This window comes from Thalassophryne amazonica, chromosome 12 (genome assembly GCF_902500255.1).
Source record: "Thalassophryne amazonica chromosome 12, fThaAma1.1, whole genome shotgun sequence".
In the NCBI taxonomy this organism is placed as follows: domain Eukaryota; kingdom Metazoa; phylum Chordata; class Actinopteri; order Batrachoidiformes; family Batrachoididae; genus Thalassophryne; species Thalassophryne amazonica.
In genome coordinates, this window is record NC_047114.1 from 13,362,608 (window position 1) to 13,368,370 (window position 5,763).

Sequence of the window (5,763 nt, forward strand, 5' to 3'; positions counted from 1 at the left end):
CAAGAAATATGGACAATACCGGCTTGGATATGGAGGTATGGGGATTGAACACAGCAGGCAGTACTCGCTCCGTTAATACTCCCCAAGGAAAAAAGAAGGCCCCAAAAATACAGACCTGGTTGGAGAAAAAGAAAATGGTTTGGCTTGAAAAGCTACATGATAATTTTTACAAAGTACACTGCAGCTTCTGCCCGCGAACGTTTTCAATAGTCAGTGGTGGATTGTCTCAAGTCAAACGGCATCCCTCCAGTGATAGACACACAAGGAACGTGATGGACAAAATACATTATCAAAAACACTATACAGTATACAAAGATATACAGGGTGAACACAAAAACACTCCTTGGTTTCAAATATTTAAAATATCAAAAGTTACATGAATAATTTAACAATTTTGAAGAAGAATCTGCAAAACAGAAAAAAAAAACTTGAGTTCGTGCAACTGTAGATACCAAAATTGTAGAATTATTTATGTGACTTTTGATATTATAAATATTTGAAACCAAGGAGTGTTTTTGTGTTTATCCTATATATATATATATATATATAGTGAGGAAAATAAGTATTTGAACACCCTGTGATTTTGCAAGTTCTCCCACTTAGAAATCATGGAGGGGTCTGAAATTTTCCTCTTAGGTGCATGTCCACTGTGAGAGACATGATCTAAAAAAAATCCGGACCAACCAGCAAGAATTCTGGCTCTCACAGACGTGTTAATTTTTCTTTAAGAAGCCCTCTTATTCTGCACTCTTTACCTGTATTGATTGCACCTGTTTGAACTTGTTACCTGTATAAAAGACACCTGTTCACACACTCAATCAATCACATTCCAACCTGTCCACCATAGCCAAGACCAAAGAGCTGTCTAAGGACACCGAGGACAAAACAGTAGACCTGCACAAGGCTGGGATGGACTACAGGAAAACAGGCAAGCAGCTTGGTAGAAGACAACAAGTGCTATGATTATTTATTAGAAAGTGGAAGAAACACAAGATGATTGTCAATCTCCCTCGGTCTGGGATTCCATGCAAGATCTCACTTTGTGGGGTAAGGATGATTCTGAGAAAGCTCAGAACTACACAGGAGGACCTGGTCAGTAACCTGAAGAGAGCTGGGACCACAGTCACAAAGATTACATTAGTAACACATGATGCTCTCATGGTTTAAAATCCTGCAGGGCAGCAAGGTCCCCCTGCTCAAGCCAGCACATGTCCAGACTCATTTGAAGTTCACCAGTGACCATCTGGATGATCCAGAGGAGGCATGGGAGAAGGTCATGTGGTCAGATGAGACCAAAATAGAGCTTTTTGGAATCAACTCCACTTACCATGTTTAGAGGATGAGAACAACCCCAAGAAAACCATCCCAACCGTGAAGCATGGGGGTGGAAACATCATACTCTGGGGGTGCTCTTCTGCAAAGGGGACAAGACGACTGCACCGTATTGAAGGGAGGATGAATGGGGTCATGTATTGTGAGATTTTGGCAAACAACCTCCTTCCCTCAGTAAGAGCATTGAAGATGGGTCATGGCTGGGTCTTCCAGCATGACAATGACCCCAGACACACAGCCAGGGCAACGAAGGAGGGGCTCCATAAGAAGCATTTCAAGGTCGTGGAGTGGCCTGGCCAGTCTCCAGACCTGAACTCAATAGAAAATCTTTGGAGGGAGCTGAAACTCTAAACCTGAAAGATTTGGAGAAGATCTGTATGGAGGAGTGGACCAAAATCCCTGCTGCAGTGTGTGCAAACCTGGTGAAAAACTACAGGAAATGCTTGAACTTTGTAATTGCAAACAAAGGCTACTGTACCGAATATTAACATTGATTTTCACAGGTGTTCAAATACTTATTTGCAGCAGTAACATACAAATAAATTATTAAAAAAATCATACATTGTGATTTCTGGATTTTTTTTTTTTTTTTTTTTTTTTTTTTTAGATTATGTCTCTCACACTGGACATGCACCTAAGATGAAAATTTCAGACCCTTCCATGATTTCTAAGTGGGAGAACTTGCAAAACCGCAGGGTGTTCAAATACTTATTTTTCTCACTGTACCATACCTGTGAGGTGGGATGGATTATCTCAGCAAAGGAGAAGTGCTCGCGAACACAGATTTAGACAGATTTGTGAACAATATTTGAAAGAAATAGGTCTTTTGTGTATATAGAAAATGTTTTAGATCTTTGAATTCAGCTCATGAAAAATGGGAGCAAAAACAAAAGTGATGCATTTATATTTTTGTTCAGTGTATATTTGTGAAGCTGAATGTAAAAAAAAAATTTTCTCAAACATGAATCAACATTCTTACTGTTTGTGCAGACCGAAGCTCAACAATGAAACCACATCTTATTGTTTCTTTGTTGGGGCAAGCAGGTGTAAATGTGTTACAAATTAAGAATGGCAATCTGGAGAGAAATGTAAAGATGATCTTTTTTAAATGACAATACGAAGTCTATTAGAAAAGAAACCGACCTTTTTATTTTTTTCAAAAACCATATGGATTTGAATCACGTGTGATTGCGTCAGACAAGCTTGAACCCTCGTGCGCATGCATGAGTTTTTCCACGCCTGTCGGTTGCGTCATTCGCCTGTGAGCAGGCTTTGAGTGAGGAGTGGTCCAGCCCCCTCGTCGGATTTTCATTGTCAGGAAATGGCGGAATGATTTGGGACCGCCACAACGCGCGAAGCCTCCACTCCTCTTTCCATGACAAAAACTCCTGTAACAGTGGAATGTGCCGTTCATTTCCAAACTGGACGCTGTGTTTTATCCGGGATGTCGTCTGACTAGCACAGGAATTGTGAAAAGACGTGGACATCAGCACTTTTTCAGCACATTGAGACAGACGTGCGGAGGAATTCCGCGCGTCGCTGCGGTGTCGCATGGCGCAAAGCAACGCCGTGATGAAGCCTCACGGGACATGTTCTGGCATGTCCAGGCACATCCACAATTTCTTGGATAATCACTCGATGGAAAAACCACCGACAGCTGTCTGAACGCCATCTCAAAGCCGTCCTGTGAGACCAAAACGGAGGTGTTCCTTTGTCTCGCTCCATCAGCAAATCGGTTGTGACGCGCGAAGCCTCCGCTCGGCTTTCCATGACAAAAACTCTTGTTAAAAGTGAAATCTGCCGGAAAATGGCTGATGTCCAGCTCTTGTGATAACCAGAGAAAGTGCACATGATGGTCTTGGATCCACAGAGCCATCCGTTTAGAAATGATCTGGTGGTTTGTGGCTCTCGATGGCGGCACGGAGCGCGGCGCGCCGAGCGTCCTTAAAGCTGTCCTTAAAGCTGTCCTTAAAGCTGTAGTAACAGTCCTTATTCTCTGTGAAGCCCGTAAAATTTTCACCGAAAGCCAGATCAATTTTTCTAATGGTTTCCAGCTGCCAGTCTCTAACAGTTTCTGAAAAATTCTGATGGAAAAAAAGCCCAAATCATTCCGCCATTTCTTGACAATGAAAATCTGCCGAGGGGGTGGACCACTCCTCACTCGAAGCCTGCTCACAGGCGAATGACGCAACCGACAGGCGTGGAAAAACCCTTGCATGCGCACGAGGTTTCAAGCTTGTCTGACGCAATCACGTGATTCAAATCCATATGGTTTTTGAAAAAAATAAAAAGGTCGGTTTCTTTTCTAATAGACCTCGTATAAGCTTATATGTAATAAATTTATGTTAAATTTGTTCAGTAGGATTTAGTCCTGCTGAAAGATGAACCGTATCCGTAGTCTGAGGTCAAGAGCGCTCTGGAGCAGGTTTTCATCCAGGATGTCTCTGTACATTGCTGTATTCATCTTTCCTTCAATCCTGACTAGTCTCCCAGTTCCTGCTGCTGAAAAACTTCCACACAGCATAATGCTACCACCACCAAGCTTCACTGTCTTCTTCTGCTCTTTGTTGTTGTTGCTGTTGTTCTCATCACTGATTTTCTTGTTACTACTGTTGTTGCTGTTGCTGCAGTTCTTGTAGTTATCGCTGTTGTTTTTGCTGTTCTTGTTGGTGTTGTTGTTACTGCTATTGTTGCTTTTGCTTTTGTTGTTACTGCTGCTGTTCTAGTTGTTGTTGCTGTTGTTGTATGCAGACACTGAACTGTGGAACAGCCTGTGATCTTCTGCAAAAACAGCTTTTCAAAAGCCTGCATCATTACCATAATATCACCACCAGGCTAAACAAACAAATGCAAACAAACATACAAGAAATATTTACAATGTATAAGTTTTTTGGTTGCTTTTGTTGGTTGTTCTTGTTATTACTGTTGCTGCTGCGGTTCTTGTTGTTCCTGATGCTGTTGTTACTGTTGCTCTTCTTGTTGCTACTGTTGCTGCTGCTCTTGTTGCTGTTCTTGTTACTGTTATTGTTGTTGTTACTGTTACCATTGCTGTTGTTGTTCTTCTTGTTATGGCTGCTGTTGTTGTTATTGTTGCCATTGTTGTTACTGTTACCATTGCTGAGGGGAGGTGATGGTCTAGTGGTCAAGGTGCTTGAGCCCAGAAGATCATGGGTTCAAATCCCCGCCTGACTGGAAAATCACTAAGGGCCCTTGGGCAAGGCCTTTCATCCCCTATTGCTCCCGGTGTGTAGTGAGCGCCTTGTATGGCAGCACCCTGACATTGGGGTGAATGTGAGGCATAATTGTAAAGCGCTTTGAGCTGGAAAAGCGCTATATAATTGCAGTCCATTCATTCATTCATTGCCATTGTTGTTCTTGTCATTGTTACTGTATCTGTGATTCTTCTTGTTCCTGCTGCTGTTGTTCTCGTCACTGTTGCTGTTCTTGTTGCTGTTGTTGTTCTTGTTACTCTTACCGTAGCCGCTGTTGTTTTTGTCACTGTTGCTGTTCTTGTTATTGTTGCTGCTGTTCTTGTCATTGTTACTGTATCTGTTGTTCTTGTTGCTGCTGTTGTTATTACTGTCATTGTTGTTGTTATCACTGTTATTGTCACTGTTATTGTTCTTATTACTGTTGTTGTTACTGCTGTTGTTATTCTTGTTGTTGTTAATGTTGTTGTTACTGTTATTGGTGTTCTTACTATTGTTGTTCTTGTATCTGTTCATGTTGCTTCTACTTTTGTTGCTGTTATTGTTTCTGCTGCTGTTCTTGTTCATTATTGTTATTGTTGTTGTTACAGTTGTTCTTGTTGTTGTTTCTGCTGCTGTTCTTCTTCATTGTTGTTGTTATTGTTATTGTTGTTGTTACAGTTCTTGTTGTTGTTGTTCCTGCTGCTGTTCTTTGTGTTACTATTGCGGTTGTTTATGCTGCTGTTATTCTTGTTGTTGTTCTTGCTGCTATTGTTGCTGTTCTTGATGTTACTATTATTGTTCTTCTTGATGTTGTTACTGTTGCTGTTCTTTTTGTTGTTACTATTGCTGTTGTTGTTGTTACTGTTCTTGTTGTTACCTTTCTTGTTATTGTTGTTACTGCTGCTGTTCTTGTTGCTGTTGTTTATCCCACTGTTGTTGTTGCTGGGTCCCTGTGAAACAAACATGGGACATTCTTGGTGCAGTTTTGTTGGTTGCATTTTGATTATTGAGCTGCAGTCAGATTTTACCTCACACAACATTCCAGATCACTCAGAGGCCGCAATGTCAAAAATGACTCTGTGTTTCCATGAACCCTGACCTTTTGGGACTATGAATTAGATTCAGTTCATCATCAACGTTTAGCACCATGATGCCTTTTGTTATGTTTTGTTGTGTGAACGGTGTGCGCTGACGTAGGGCCTGTTCACATTGCTGTGCTCCGCCTGACGACGGCTCCCTC